The 16,123-nt window shown below is 58.8% G+C and overlaps 1 protein-coding gene across 3 annotated transcripts in view; it reads left to right on the forward strand.

Moving 5' to 3' along the window:
- Nucleotides 1-1,238: 1,238 nt before the first annotated feature.
- The window catches only part of Mgat3 (beta-1,4-mannosyl-glycoprotein 4-beta-N-acetylglucosaminyltransferase), a 30,603-nt gene continuing 15,718 nt past the window's right edge, over nucleotides 1,239-16,123 (forward strand). Inside the window, exon 1 of one of the 3 annotated variants that reach the window (XM_069999573.1) lies at nucleotides 1,239-1,312. The gene's annotated coding sequence lies outside the window, so the exon portion shown is untranslated. Of the gene's footprint in view, nucleotides 1,313-2,310; nucleotides 2,392-14,496; nucleotides 14,576-16,123 lie in introns of those variants that run through there. The other 2 variants (XM_069999570.1, XM_069999571.1) reach the window with 2 other exon arrangements.

Genomic DNA, 16,123 nt, shown 5'->3' on the forward strand with positions numbered 1-16,123 from the left:
CAGAAAGTAGTTTGTCCACCGTTAGCTTGACTTGGAGTCTCCAAGGAAGAGGAGAGCTGGGTGGGAGGGTGTGCTGGGGGTGATCTGGGAGAAGGGTCAAAGGGTAGATTTGGTTAACAAGCTAAAAGGCTAGGTCGTTTTGTTGGGGTTCAGGACCCCTCCTAGAGAACATCTTGCAGTGGAGACTTACTAGCTTGGCAAGTGGAGACCAGACTACGGAATATGAAAGATTGTTTAGAAAAAAAAAATCCCAGCTGTAAAGAATAAGAACATCCTGGCTTCATCCTTTCTAATTCCTCCTCATCTTGGTTTGGGGTGGGGTGGAATAGAATTAAACACAGAAGAAGGACTTGATTGAGAAACTCCAGTTTCAGATCAGCAGACCCCCAGTGATTCAGCAAGTCTTCTCTGATTGGTTATCCTATGCCTCATTTGCATAGGGGCAACCAATTAGAACAGAGCCCAGGTTTAAAAACCCTTAGACAGAGGGCCAGAGACCGATTACAACAATGGGCTCTGGACAGCTGACAGAGACCAGCCATTCTCTGGATAAAGTGGTTTTTCACACTCGTTCTTCATCTCTCTGGACTTTAATGGTTGAATTTCTGAGACAGGAATCTAAGAAGGAGCTGGGCACTGGTGGTTCACACCTGTAATCCTTAGCTACTCAGGAGGCTGAGGTCTGAGAACTATGGTTCGAAGTCAATCCAGTTAACCAATTAACTAGTAAAAAGCTGGAAGTGGAGGTGTGGTTCAAGTGGTAAAGCACCAGGCTTGAGTAAATGTGCCAAGTGAGAATGCGAGGCCCCAGTACCCACATACACCCAAGAAGGCTACTCCAGCAGCTCTGGCTGTGGAGCTAGAACACTGGCAGGCGTTGTCTGCTGCTGAGCTGGCACACTAAACCTGCTATGGGGCTGCAACTCTATGGCTGGTACCGGCTGTGTAGCCAGAAGGGTTGTAATGGAAACTGGCTGGCTCCGCGACTGGGAGGAATATCACAAGATAATTCCGTATCAAGGGGGCAGGGCTTCCTTGTGTTCTGAACTTGAACTGAGATCAAGTTAGTGTGAGAGTGACCTGCTGAGCTGAATGTCGGGGAAGGGTCACTTGGCTGCTGGAGGAGGGTGCAATGTGGGCCTCTGGTCAGGAAGACCAGACCCTGTTGGCAAGGACTCCACCTGGGCGATTTCTCCAAGCACTTTGATGCACCTGTGTTGATGGCTGCCTATAAGACTGACCAGACCTGGGATGGCAGGAAGGGCCAGAAACACTTCCAATCCAAGAAGCAGGAGAGCAATGGGAGGAGGAGGTGAGTGAGGCTGCCCAGGCCTGGTGCCCCCCGCACCCTGGGGCAGGGCAGGCTTCTCAGGCTTCACCCAAACAGAGCAGCTGGGTGGATGTTGGCCCTGGCGTGGATGAAGAGCGTCGGAAGGACACAGCGGCGTACGGTGCGGTGGCTGGGTCACTAACCGGACCCACAGACGTGAGCACCCAGCCACGCACCTTTGCACCCCGCACTCCCCACGGGCGCGGCGGGGCAGTGGCGTGCACACTGGGGCCCCGCGGCCTCTCCCTGTGGGCACACAGCCACGGTGCGTGCAGGCAAGCAGTCACGACACGGACCTGCGTGTCCGTGCGGGCGCAGGAAACCGACCCCGTTCGCGCCGCCGGGACTCCCAGACCCCCCAGCGCACTGCAACACTCGTAGGCGCGTCCACGCACCCGCGGCGTGGGACACGCGGCCCCACGCGCGCCCCGGCCCGCTCCGCCCCCCGCCGCGCACACCGCCGCACACCCCCGGCACAGGACGCCCGGGCCGTGGGCCGGCGCACGCACGGTCGCGGGCGGGGCGCGCGCACTCACACCCGCACCTCGGAGCCGAGCACGGGCGGGAGGCGCGGAGGCTGCGGTGGGGGCGCCCGGGGCCCTGCGCGGCGGCGGCGGCGGCGGCGGCGGCGGGGGAGGGGAGGGGAGGGGGCTGCGCGGGGCGGGGCGGGGGCGGGGCGGGGGCCGGCGGGCGCAGAGCGGAGCGGAGCCGCGCGGGGCGGGGGCCGGCACCTCTGCGCGCAGCGCTCGGCCTCGCCGCCGCGCCCCCCCTCCTCACTCGCCGCGCCCCCCCTACCGCCGCCCCGGGGCGCAGCCGAAGCGGCCGCGCGGGGCCCGCGGGACGGGGTGGAGGTGGGGTGCGGGGCGAGGATCGGGCCGGGCCGGAGCCGCCGCGCCGCCGCCTGCGATGCCGGGCGCCCGCCGCAGCCGCCGCCGCCGCCGGAGCCCGGGATGGGGCGAGAGGCTGCGGCGGACGCCAGCATCTCCCCGCCGGGGCCCCCGGGGGCCGCGGAGCCGCCGCCGCCGCTGCTGCCGCCGCTGCTGAGATCCAGCGGGCGATGGGTGAGTCGACCCGGCGCGCGGGGACCCGCGCCCTGGGCCTCGCCCCCGGCCCCGCGCAAGCGCGCGCGCGCGTCCGTCCAGCCGCTTCGGGAGCGCGGTCGCGGGGCGGGGGGGGCGAGGCCGGGGGGTCCGCTCCGCCCGCGCCCCCTCCCCCAGCGGGCCGCGGCGCCGAGCCCCGCGGGCCCCCGCGCCCGCAGCCCCGCTTTGTGCGCCGCCCTCCCCTCCGGCCCGCGCGGGGCTCTCCCCACCCCCGACCCCGCGCTGCGGCGGCGGTGGCCGAGGCCCCGGCACGGGCAGGGGGGGCTGGGGAGTGGGGGGTGCGGGGGTTGGGACGGGAGCTGGCCGTGGGGGGCCTGGCAGAGGCGAGTGGAGAGAGAATCCCCCGGCTTTCACCGGGGAGGGGCGCCGCTCGTTTGCACTGCACCGCCCGGGGTGGAGGAGGGATCCAGGCTGGGGGGGGGCGCTATAAATATCGGCAAATAGTGAGTTCTGGAGCCGGGGGTGGGGTGGGGGCGCGCTCCGGGGCGTGTGTGTGCGCGCGTGTGCGTGTGCGCGGGCGCGCGCGTGGCCAGGCTGGGGCTCGGCCAGCCCTGGTGGCCGGAGGTCGGAAGACACCTTTGCCCCCAGGAAGACACCCCAGGAGGCATGCGAACCTTACCCTGGTGGGATCCTTGCGGCTCCCCCTTTCCTTCCCGGGGCGGTCAACTCAGAGCTCGCTCGATGGGCTATTGGAGGGCATCGGTGTGTCTGGGGCGGGTTGGGGGGGGGTGCAGTTTTTCAAAGTCCAGGCACTGGGTCAAGGCCCAGGATGGTGGGAGCAAGACCGGTCCCCCCTCCCCCACGGGCTTGGCAACACTGGGGGTTTTAATGCTGCCCAGAAGGAAGGAGATAGGATAGGCAGGGGGTCCTGGGAAAGTTGGCAAGAGAGGGGCTCTTAGCCCAAGAAGGAGAGAGAACTTACTGGAAGAGAGGATGACAGGGAGGAGGGAAGAGGGAGTGGTGTGGCCGGGGTCCCGACGTGGGCGTCCTGGGGGGGAAGTGAGCTGACAGGGGAGGCAGGAGGGCCAGGTGGAGGAGAGGGGCAAGGCCACCCCAGGAAACTGGCACTGGCTCCTGAGCCGGGCAGGGAGCCCTCCTGAGGCAGGGCTGAGTAGCTTAGCCACGGCTGGGAGGCGCTGCCCAGGCGCCCCTGCCCAGAGCCTCTTGGTGGACATCAGGCATCCCTCCTGCTGTGGTCTCCGTGCTGAGCCTCGGTTTCCCGCTCTGTGCAGAGGAGAGATGGTGTCCAGGATTTGGGAGAGGATTGGGTGTGAGGAGGTATGTGGGCAGCCTGGCATCGGAGTGGTATGGGAACTGGCTGGCTGCTGCGTTGGTATTATTACCTGCAAAATGAGGGCATCCATGCCAGCTGGCAGGCGGGCCAGCTTCTCTGGGAGTGCAGGAGGTGCTCCGGAGGACAGATCATGAGGGAGGGTGTGACCGGAGGGGGCTGAGGCCTGGGGACAGGGTCTACTTGGCTTGTTTTTTTTTTTTTTTTTCCTGTAGTTTTGGGAGGAGATAGGCGGTGAGGAGTGACTGGCCCCAGGGTGGTCTACAGACACAACTTTTTTTTTTCTTTCTTTTTGCCAGTCCTGGGGCTTGAACTCAGGGCCTAGGCACTGTCTCTGAGCTTCTGCTCAAGCCTATCACTCTACTACAGAGCCACTTCTTTGTATGTGGCACTGAGGAATCGAACCCAGGGTTTCATGCATGCTAGGCAAGCACTCTACCACGAAGCCACATTCCCAGCCAGGACTTCCTCTTGACTCTTTGGACAACTACTGTTTTCTGTTCCCTCTCCTAGCCGAGAGATTTTAGGGTATACGACTCTGTTCCCAGAGGCTGAAGTCTCTTTGTTTCCAATACATGATGCACACACACACCCTTCCCCTCAGCTAGCTGTAGCACTTGGATACCAGGGCTCCTTTCTAGAAGTTTCCTCGGACATTCAGGCCTTTGGGAAACACAGTGTCTTCAAGTGAAAGGTACCCAGGCCTGCTCTAAGGAGGTTAGGATCTATTTGGGCAACAGAACCCGCTGGGCAGGGTTGGTCCACCCAGCCCTGTGCTGGCAGGGACAGGAAGAGTCACAGGAAAGCAGATTAGAGATCTGTGGGCTGATTGGAATTCTGGACCTGCCGTTTCTACTGTGATGATGGTCTGGTGACGGCCTCTCGCAGCCTGTTTCCTGATCTCTAGCACGGAGATGCTGCACACTGTTAGCATTGGAACAGCGTGGTGTGATTTCTGCAGGGCATGTACTGCGCTTTCCTGGTGAGCCTTCTCACCCTGGCCTCCTAGGAGGCACAGCCTGACTCAGCAGATGGGTTGTTTGCATGCCTGTTGACTGGGACCCTGTGGCGAAGGGGCCTGCCTTTCTGTGTCTTGCTTGGGCAGGGGGCCAGTGGTGTGCTGGCATCTGGCTTGCTGGGAAGATAAAACCCCTGCTGAGGAGCGATGGCCAATTCCTGCAGGGTAAATCTTCCCACCAGTGGCTTCACTGGAATCTCATCATGGAAGGTGACACAGACCAGCATCCAGAAGGCACTTAATAATGATGGCTGGCCTGGTACCAGTAGCTCATGCCTGTAATCCTAGCTACTCAGGAGGCTGAGATCTGAGGATCACGGTTCAAAGCCAGCCTGGGCAGAAAAGTCGGTGAGACTCTTATCTCCAGTGAACCACCAGAAAACTGGAAGTGGGCTGTGGCTCAAGCGGTAGAGTACTTGCCTTGAGCTTAAGAGCTAAGGGACAGTGCCTGGGCCCAGAGTTCAAGCTTTGCTCAAGTGACCCCTACCAGAGGTCCCCTGAAAGTCCTCTCCACAGGGGCCGCTGCTTGCTCATCTGGAGCATGGGTGCACTCAGTGAGTCCTGGTCCCCTTGCCGAGACCCACAGAGCACATCCTGTTTCTTTGGCAATTTCTTACGTGTTCCCAACAGACTGTTAGCGCCAGACGGACTGAGGAGGCCCTTGGTAAATATGTGAATGAATGAGCAAGTGAGTGAATGATGGGCTGGGGAGGAGGCTCAGTGGTAGAGTGCTGCTTGCATGAAGCCCTGGGTTTGATTCCTCAGTAGCATGTGAACAGAAAAAGCCAGAAGTGGGGCTGTGGCTCAAGTGGTAGAGTACCACCAGCCTTGAGCAAAAAGAAGCCAGGGACAGTGCCCAGGCCCTGAATTCAGTCCCAACGACTGGCTTGTAAACAAAACAAAACAAATGAGTGAATGAATAGAGGGGTGAATGAATGCTTCCCAGCCCAAGCCCTCTTGTCCTGCCCTGTCTCTCCCCCTCCCCCCATCTGTAATGGAAGGGATGGCCCCTCCAGAGGGAGGTCGAGCAGGGGTTATGGCCCCTACTTCCCAGAAAGAGACTGAGAGTCCTTGGGACATTGGGTGGACTTGCCTGAGGATGAGTCTGACCCGGGGGCTCATGGCTTTGCCCAGAATCCGGGGTAACAGGATCCTAAAAATACTTTTCCTGGTGCTGCTGCCTAAAGTGGAAATCTCTGTCGGCTCACTTACTTTCATCTTTCCTATAAAAATAAGATTGGAACAAGAACAATCATTCACACACTAATTGCCCTGTTGTTTTATGAACTTAGAGAGTGTATTTAGCTTGAAACTTTGGTTCCCACTCGGTTTTTGTTTTGTTTTTTGAGAGAGGACAAAGGTCAAGGTAGACTTGGGGGCCTAGCAGTTCCCAATCCTAGTAGTCTGAGAACTTTCCAGAAGGAGCAGTCCAGGACCAGGAATTTGAGTGGAGGCGGGAGGGACTGGAGCGGGCTTTGAGTTTCCGGCTGGCACACACCCCAATGGAAGGCTTTCTAGGTGACATCTTCCAAGTCCTAATGCCTCACCGCTGTCGGTTGCGCACGTAGGGGATGCTGGACCGGAGCCAGGCGCTTCGCATGCATTATCCCAGTGACAGTTCATCACTTCCGGAGCAGAAGTACTAGGATTCCCACTGGGCAGTTTGGGGTTGCCTAGAATTGAGGGTTCACAACCAGGAAGTGGCAGGGCTGGGCTTGCATTCAATTTGCAGGTCCCAGAGCCTGTCAGGGCTGCCTTGGTCAGCAGACCTGTCCCCTTTCCCTGTGAGTCCCAGGAGGGGCTTCTTGGTGGCAGCCATCTGCAGCTTCCTTGCCTCCTTTCTGCCCTTCAGCTCTCTTTTTTGTTATTGTTGTGGTGGTTGTTGTTGGTTGTGGGGCTTGAACTGTGGGCCTGGGCGCTGTCCCTCAGCTCTTCAGCTCAAGGCTAGTTAGTGCTCTACCACTTGAGCCACAGCGCCACTTCTGGCTTTTTTCTTTTTGCTTATGTGGTGCTGAGGAATCGAACCCAGGGCCTCATGCATGCAAGGCAAGCGCTCTACCACTGAGCCACCTTCCCAGCCCTGTACTTCTGTCTTTTTGGTGGTTAATTGGAGATAAGAGTCACAGACTTTTCTGTCTGGGCTGGCTTCAAACCTTGCTCTTCAGATCTCAGCCTCCTGAGTAGTTAGGATTACAAGCATGAGCCACCAGCGCCCAGCCACCCTCCATCTCTCCAGTTACTACCTTCCTGCCCACCCTGCCACTGCCTTGGGGCCTGCTCAGCTTCATCTGAGCAATGTGGGAAAAGTACATACTTTCCAGCCCCACTCAGCCCCAAGTATCAGAGCTCTGCCTGGCAGGAGTTTTTGGTTTTATTGTTTTTTTTTTTCTCTTCCTCTTCTCTCTTCCCTCTTCTTCATCTTTTGTTTGTTTGTAAACCCAATGCTGGGGAGAGTGGGCCTTCCTTAGCTCTCACAGTTTGTTTGTTTTGCTAGTCCTGAGGCTTGAGCTCTGGGCCTGAGCTTCTTTTGCTCAAGGTTAGCACTCTACCACTAGGAGCTACAGCGCCATTTCCAGTTTTTTTCTGTGTATGTGGAACTGAGGATTCTAGCCCAGGGCTTCGTGCATGCTAGGTAAGCACTCTATCACTAAGCCACATTCTCAGCCCCTCCGCCCAATCCTCCCCGCCCCCTCCGTCCCCACAGTTTTATTAACACTGCCCTGGAGATCCTGAGACCCTGGAGATCCTGAGATGGGTGGACTCTTTAAGAACTTGCAAAGCTGGGTGCTGGTGGCTTATACCTGTAATCCTAGCTACTCAGGAAGCTAAGATCTGAGGATCATGGTTTGAACCAGCCTAGGCAGAAAAGTCTCAAGTCTCCGTGAGGCTCTTATCTCCAGTTAACCACTCAGAAACTGGAAGTGGTACTGTGACTCGAGTAGTAAAGCCCTAGCCTTGAGCACAAAGTGGCTCAGGGAAAATAGCCAGGCTCTGAGTTCAAGCTCTGCAAATGATGAAAAAAAAAAAGAGCTTGCAAAGCCCCAAGAATCCAGGCTGCCCTGTAAGACCCCTGGCCCTGCTGCCTGTTTTGGCCACTCAGGCTCTCCTCCATATCTTTCAACCCTGTGGTTTTTAACTCACGTGATGACTCTTTTGGAGGCCCATCCTGGGCCAGGCATGAGTCCCAGAACTTGCCTCCTGTTCCAGGTGTGTGTGTGGGGGGGGAGTGAATGACGGTGGGCTTCCTCCAGGAAGTGGGGTCCAGGGGGAGCTGCAGACAGGGTTGGGCTTTCAGGCCGGCACACCGAAAACATTCGGTAAACATTTGTCAAATGCTTGTTGCAAGCATGGCAGGTGAGGGCCACTTCTGGAAATGACACAACTGGCTTAGTTTGGGCGAAAGATGAAGAAATGTTACCAACGTCCACCCAGAACTGTGGATGTTTATAATTTCTTTTTCTTTTCTTTTCATTTTGTTGGTTGTGGGGCTGAACTCTGGGCTGGGGCGCTGTCCTTGAGCTTACAGCTTTTCTGTTCAAGGCGAGCACTTTACCACTTTGAGCCACAGCTCTACTTCCAGTTTTCTGGGGGTTCATTGGAGATAAGAGTCTCATGGACCTTTCCTGCCTATGCTGGCTTCAAACTTCGGATCCCCAAATCTCAGCCTCCTGAGTAGCTAGGGTTACAGGCGTGAGCCACTAGCACCCGGCAAATGTTTATATTGTAACTTCTATTTATGTCATTAAAAGGAACAAGATGCTGTTGCGTTCCTGAACCCCCACTGTCCCCCGAAACCCGGGGCCTTGTGAATGCCCGGCAAGGCCTCTACTGGCTTCTTAGGTGATCTCATTCCAGTATCTTGGGAGTCAGAATAAATCTCATTTACTGTGTGGAAACGTGAGTCCCAGGCTGGGGAGGTGGCCTGTACCTGTCACTCGGACAGGGCAGAGCCTGGGCCAGGGGCTGGTGACTGGATGAGTTGGTGACACCCTGTGAGTGGACAAAGCATCTCATGTAGGAATTCACTTCAGTCACCTAGAAGTGGGCAGGGGGATGCTGCCTTTTCACCAGTGCCACCTCCCCGGGCTTAGAGACGGGGCGGGGGGGGGACGGGTCGTGTGTCTGCCTTGGGTGAGTAGAGAGGGGAGTCCCTCCGCTCAGGCTGATCAGGAGGTGCACTGGAGCAGGGCTTGAGCGCATGCAATGTTTTGTGGCTCAGTTGCTTGTCTCCAGACAGAGCCAGGTCTGCGCAGGAGGTCCAGAGCTGGCTTCTGTGTGGTGTGGGCCTGTCTGAAGTGTTTATTATTAATTTAGGCCTTGGAGCAGCCCAAGATAAGTCTGTAATCTTGACGAGGTCTGAAGAAAGCCGTCCACATGTTTAGCAGGCAAAGGGCAAAACTTGAGGAGGTTTCAGGGCAGCCGCTTACCATTGTGCAGCATGCCCGTGGGGGACCTGCCTTGGGCAGAAAGCATGCCCCAAAGGCACCGGGGAGGTGGAGGGGGATGGGGAGTGACAAACCACCATCCTCAGCTTCCTATTTTTGGGGAGAGTTGGTGTGTGTCACATATTTGGGTCCCTAACCCCAGGATCTGAGGCTGATTATCTCAACAAGTGCTGTTCCTTTGTCCAGAGCACCCTTCCCTTCTCTGCTGGATGGCACTGTGTTAAGCTGCCTCCAGGAAGCCCCCCCCCCCCCAAGGGCGGCCAGGCAGGCCCTCGCTGCCTGAGACTTCTGCTCCCCCGGGGGAGGGGGGCTGGGGGGCCCTCTATGGTCAGGGCCGGATCTGGGAGGAAATGCCAGGAGAATGCATAGTGAGAATGGCCACGAGGACCAGGCTGGCTGTGCTGTTCTGGCCTCAATGGCAAGGGGTGGCAAAGGTGGATGGCAAAGGGGGCCCTCTGGGTGGCTCTTGCAAGTGTCCAAAAAGTCACTTCAGCCCAGACAGGGGCCATGCTGGGAACTCCGGGCTTGCAGCCATGGGAATCTCCCTGCGCGCATTGCATAAGGAACCTTGAAGGCAGCACGCTTGTGGTTTGCCTGAAGGCAGTTGAGAGGTTGATGAGTTCTGGGGTGAGGCATGGGGCAGGGAGAGCTCAGGGTCTATGGGACTGTACCCCTCAGGCTCTTCCCTATCTCCAAGTCAGGACATTGCTCCACAGGGCAGTCTGGGATGGAGAAAGGAGCCAGGAGAGCCGTCCCCGGGCTAGAAGCTGCCGTCCTCTACAGTGGTGAAGGCAGATCTGGATAAAGAAGTCACCCAGCACAGGTGGCTCACGCCTGTCATCCTAGCTGCTCTCGAGGCTGAAATCAGAGGATCACGGTTCAAAGCCAGTTCAGGCATCCAAGTCCATGAGACTCTTATCTCCAGTTAACCCCCCAGAAAACCAGAAGTGGTGCTGTGGCTCAAGTGGTAGAGTACTAGCCTTAAGCTGAAGAGCTCAGAGACAGGGCCTAGGCCCAGAGTTCAAGCCCCATGACTGACAAAAAAAAAAAAAAAAATCAATCAATCAATCACTCATCTACCCATTCATTCAGCAGTTGTTCACTGAGTGCGTCCTGGGTGTCGAGGGCTGGGCCAGGGGTCAGGGGCACTGACCTTCCAACTTCAGTGTCCGTGTACCTGTTCTGTGTACCCCGCCTGTCTCTGTCACATATGGATGCTCGTCTTTTAGACTGTGCTCATGGGGCATGAGTTTGCCTGGTAAACTCGTTCAGCACTTGTTTAGTGCAAGCTCATCAAGCAGGTCCCAGGCCCTGACCCAGAAGGCCATAAATACACAGTCTCTATCGCTGAGAGGTGCCTGTCTGTGGGCGCTGCAGGGCAGGCCGGGGAGAAGGCAGGAAGGCTGCCTGGTTGTGGTGTGCACTGTGTTCCCTGGTGGCTCTCTAGCACTACAAGGATCCTTGAACTCCAGGCCTGGGCGCTGTCCCTCAGCTCTTAAGCTCAAGACTAGTGCTCTACCACTCCAGCCACAGCACCACTTCCAGTTTTCTGGTAGCTTATTGGATGTAAGAGTCTCACGGACTTTCCTGCCCAGACTGGCTTTGAACTGTGATCCTCAGATCTCAGCCTCCTCAGTAGCTAGGATGACAGGAGTGAGCCACCAGCGCCTGGTGCTGGGATTAGTGTGATGATGGAGACCGCACCTGAAAGACTTCCCCTCCGTGGCTGGGGCTCCGCAGGCAGCCCGGGGGCCTGGTTGTCAGCTGGATGCCAGGCCTGGAGTGGAGCAGGAACACAGGGGCTGTGGGAGAGTAACTGGGGAGGAGAGGAGAGAAAGGGCGCATTGTTTCCACTTCCTGCAGGCGGCAGGAGGCTCGCCAGGTGCCCAGAGCTCCGGAGCCAGCCCCCCACCCCCACCCCCCCATGCTGCTGCTTCGTGAGGACCGAAATTCATTGTGGGGCCTCAGGTTCCCAGATGGCAGAGCTGCGGGCCAGTCAGCTTGCCAGCCCTCTCCCTGCACACCTGCACCCAGAGCCCACCTTCCCCCTGTTCTCCCCTCATTCCTGGCCATACTCTAGTGTAGTGTGTGGCCCCCCCCAACCCCCCCGCCCAGGCTGAACTCCCCACCCTCCTCCACAATCTCCTGGAGAAACTCTTAAGAGTCCATGTTGAGTCACCCCATTGGCTCCTGAGGAGCCCAAGGTAGCATAGGAGGTAGGCTCAGGACCCAGAGATACTTGCTGAACCCCAGGTCTGGCCCGGGCCTGGCCAGCACTGTTGAAAGCTGCAGAGGGGCCGGGCGTCGGTGGCTCACGCCTGTCATCCTAGCTACTCAGGAGGCTGAGATCTGAGGATCCTGGTTCAAAGCCAGCCCAGGCAGAAAAGTTTGTGAGACCGTGTGTGTGTGTGTGTGTGTGTGTGTGTGTGTGTGTGTGTGTGTGTGTGTGTGTGTGTGTGTGTGTGTGTGTGTGTGTGTGTGTGTGTGTGTGTGTGTGTGTGTGTGTGTGTGTGTGTGTGTGTGTGTGTGAGATGGGGCCTGAACTCTGGGCCTAGGTGCTGTCTCTCAGCTCTTCAGCTCAAGGCTAGTGCTCTACCACTTGAGCCATAGCACCACTTCCGGCTTTTTCTGCTTATGTGGTGCTGAGGAATTGAACCCAGGGCCTTATGCATTCAAGGCGAGCAGTCTTCCACTGAGCCACCTTCCCAGCCCCTCATGAGACTAAACCACCAGAAAACTGAGTGGCACCGTGGCTCAGAAAGAAAGAAAGAAAGAAAGAAAGAAAGAAAGAAAGAAAGAAAGAAAGAAAGAAAGAAAAGCTACAGAGTGGACTCAGAAAGGGATAGTCATTGAGTCACTCAACAGACCACATTTTAGAACCTCCTGTGTGTCCATTGTGCTTGGGGCTGGGGACACAGGTCTCTCTGGGAGGCAGCTCAGGCCTCTGGCAGGTGGGGACTAAGGCTGGGGCCAGGGGGAACAGGTGTGGCGAGAGAGAGATTGTACACAGGAACTCTGGGCCTCCTAGCTTGTTTGAACTTTACCCTGGGGTCACTGGGTCCAAGAGGAACGGCAGTGGCTGGCTTTGGCTCTGCTCTTGGAGATCTGGTCTGGAGCTCCTCGGAGCCTGAGCACTGCTGGTGGGTGAGCCAGGCTGGGTGGGGAGGGGCACAGGCTCAGGGAGGACAAGGGGAGTTGAGATCCGGGCAGTGGGACAGACAGACTGGGTGAGGGGTGAGGAGGGCGTCTGGCAGGGGGTCTCAGGGTGTCTCCCTGATCCTTCTGTGTGTGTGTGTTGGGGGGGGGCTGGCTGCTCATGTCACTGGCTGGGCCCTGAAGGGACACTGGGTAAGCCTGGCTGCCAGGCGCAGGTCACAGGTAATCTGCTCGGGTGGTTAGGACAGCGATCCCGCGTGCACTTGTGTCTTGTTAGCAGCAGAGGTGGCAGAAAGGCTAAGACTGCATCCACAGGCCCCTGAAGTGCCCCGTCCCCCATCCCGAGCCATGGTGCCAGGACCACAGCTCCGTATCTATAGCTTGTCTCTGTTCAGCCACCCCTGGGCCAGAAAGGCCACAAGGAGACAGAGGAGGGTGGGGTGCACCTCCCTCCCTTCCCCCCCAGTCTTCTGGGTTGGAGATGGAGCCGAGGCTCCGCGCTGAAGTGGCTCTTTGTACACTGTCCCGGGAGCCTGGGCAGCCTGCGCGGGAGGGGCTGGCACCACCGGCTGGAGCTGGACCGCTGGGGGCGGGGCCGGGCGGGAGCGATCGCCCCCAGCCCTGGCAGCGAGGACCCACTAATCTTTCCTCCCTCACTTCTAGAGCTAAAGGCTCAGCCCCAGGCCCCTCTGGCCTGGCTTGTTCTTGGCCTCTAATTTGGGAGACGATACTGATCTGTGTTCCACAGAGGTGGAAGCTGAGGCAGGTGGAGCTAGCCTGGGCCCTGGCTCCTGGATTGTCTGCTCATTCTTCAGCCAGGGCAGGGTCACTTGTTGGGATTTGGGAAGCTTAATGGCTGGGAAATGGGGGGTAGGGGTTCCTGAGTTTATTTCCCACTGGCCCCTGGGCTCCTGAGGTCTCGGTGGTGAGTGTGGAGTGTGGCTCAGTGGGCTCTCCTTTCTTTAATAGGAAGGTGTTCACCATTAATCGTGGGCCTAAGTAACAAGGGGGGGCACCCTCCCCCCTGCCCTGGTCTCTTGGGTCTCACTGCTCCTCGTCGCCCGCACCCAGCCCTGCCCCTGCCCTGGTCTCTTGGGTCTCACTGCTCCTCGTCGCCCGCACCCAGCCCTGCCCCTGCCCTGGTCTCTTGGGTCTCACTGCTCCTCGTCGCCCGCACCCAGCCCTGCCCCTGCCCTGGTCTCTTGGGTCTCACTGCTCCTCGTAGCCCGCACCCAGCCCTGCCCCTGCCCGCGGCCCCCACCAGCTGCCGCAGCACGGTGTCCTTGGAACCTGCCTCCACTGGGCACACTGGGGGCCGGGGTGCCCAGCAGACCTGGTGGGTATACACCATCCCTTCTCACAGGTACAGACAGAGGCACCGAGGGGCAGGGCAGCCTGCTCTTCCACTCATTCCCAGGATACTTATTGCAGCTGTCTATGGTGTGCCAGCCTGGCACCGATGTTTACTATTTTCCAGAGACTAGGACTGGGAGCTGGTGCCCATGGGCTGATGGGCAAGAGGTCAGAGAACCCAGGGCACCTGAGCAGGCTGGGGTGGGACTCCCAGGAGGAGTCCTTAGAGGCAGAGACTAAACTGAGATGTGCAGGATGGGGAGAATGAGGTCCTGCGCATGGGGCATCATATGCAAAGGCACTGTGGCCTTCCCCTGCAGCATGAGCGCTCAGAGCTGGGCTCACTGGCTTCAGAGTGTCATGGACAGCGAGAGCCTTGTTAGTAGTGGTCTCTTGGGCTTGGAGCTGGGCAGCGCAGTAGCTAGTTGGGGGAGGGGGGGCTCTTCCACCTCTCAGTTCTTTCACCTGACTCCTCAGTTTCCATCCATGGCATGTGTGAGCGCAGTTATCAGAGGGAGCGGGACGGGGCGGGGGGGGGGGCGGGGGGGCCCTCAGGGCAGACAGATCTGTGGTTCAAAGGTGATTGACGCCTTGAAAGCATCTAGCTGGCGGCTCTTGGAGGATGGAGCCGCCTCGCACTACCTGGTTCTACCTGGTTACCAGTTTCACAAATGAGACTGAGGTGCCCAGCTAGGAAAGGTGGGGCCTGAGAGCCAGCCCACAAGAAAGGGCAGGCTGGCGTTGGGCCAGTGTCAGCGCCTATATATATAGTCACCTAACCGACACGTCGCTCAGCCCGGGGAAGCCAGGACCGTGCCGGGGAGGGACGGCCGCCGCCGCGCACCGCGCCAGCAAAGCCCCGGCACAGGTGTCTCGAGGCAGGTACCAGAAATGGCAGGGTGGGCGGCGGTGGCCCGTGGGAAGTGTTGGAGGTCTCAGGGGAGCGGCCATTTGGGGGGAGAGCCCAGGTTTGCCCTTTTGACTCTGCGAGCCTCAGTGTCTCCAGGTGGCAGGAGCCCTCCGGGAAGCTGGGGTCAGGATGGACAGCGGCACGGGATGCCGGGCGGACGCACCGCACGGCGGCTCGGGGGGGGGGGGTCTCAGAAGTCCCCTCCCCATCTCTCTGTGTCTCTCTGTTTGTGGGGGTAGCTTTGGACCCCGGAATTTGGATGTCTGTGGTCAGGCCAGGCAAGCAAACAGAAACTCGAGAGACGCTGCAGCTGAGCCCGGGGTGGTGTGGGGGAGAGAATGAGGAAGGAGAGGCGGATGTGGGCTGGCAGGTGAGGCGGTCCTGTGGGAGCAGCTGGGGCCGGGGTCTGTACGACAGGGCGGGGGGCTCGAAGCCCAGGCCTCGCCCTGGAGGTTTCCCAACCTCTTGGAACACTAGCATTCCTGTCACTTCACGCCCAGCTGCTGCTGATGGACGGAGCCCTGTCCAGGGAGTTGGTGTGGGGGCAGGGGTGAGAAGGGTCAGGCAGGGGTGAGGAGGACGGGCCCCGTCGCGTGGGGTCCTTCGGGGAACATTGTGAACCGTGGCTTTGGTGCCACACAGCTGCTGAGAGTGTGGCTCAAGTGACAGAGCCTCTGCCTAGGACGTGTGAAGTCCTGAGTTCAAATCCAGATACTTGGCAGATCCGGTGGAAGAGGGTTCACACGGTCCAGGCTGGCGTTGGGGGCCCAGTCAGGGGCCCTGCGTTCCTGCTGCGCTCCTGGGCTGCAGCCAGGGAAGCACGCGGCCCCAGAAGAGCAGCAAGAGCCCACCTGGCCCCCGCTGGCCTGAGGGGTGAGGGAACCTTGCTTCAGAAGGCCCCGTATTGAGTTCAGAGGGAGGGTGAGTGTGGATGTGAATCCTGCTGCTTCCACCTGGCAGCTGTGAGCCGTGGGCAGGTGCATCAGCCTCCGTGCCGGAGAGAAGTGAGGGAAGATGAGTCAGATGTGTGACCTGTGGCCTATTCATCTCAGCTAGGCAGGAGGCTTATGGAGGGAGGATCTTGATCTAAGGCCAGCCCCGGGCAATAAAATACCAAGGCCAGGCAAGGGCTAGGAGCGTGGCTCAAATGGCAGAGCACTTGCTTTACAAGCTGGAGGTTCTGAGTTTAATGGCAATAAAAAGGAGAGGATGGAAAACAAAAAACCCAAAACAGCGGGTGGCATAGTGCCTGCCGCCAGGGGGCGCTCTGGAGAGAGAACGTGATGGAGGTGCTGTTCCTGGAGGCGTGCTGTGCGCACAGGGCTCCCCAGACCTGTCCAACCCGCTCGGGTGAGAGGGTTTTGCTGCATGCGGGTGACCACAGGGCCCAGGCAGCCTCGGAGAGTGGAGTGGTCTCTACCACCCACAGCCCCTTGGCCAGCCACGCTGCCGCCACGCTGGTCTCTCCTTGATGCCCCTGGCATCAGCTGAAGTGTGCCGCTCAGAAGGCCCTCCTCTCA

Source organism: Dipodomys merriami, unplaced genomic scaffold, assembly GCF_024711535.1.
Source record: "Dipodomys merriami isolate MVZ:Mamm:240054 unplaced genomic scaffold, mDipMer1.0.p SCAF_55, whole genome shotgun sequence".
NCBI lineage: Eukaryota > Metazoa > Chordata > Mammalia > Rodentia > Heteromyidae > Dipodomys > Dipodomys merriami.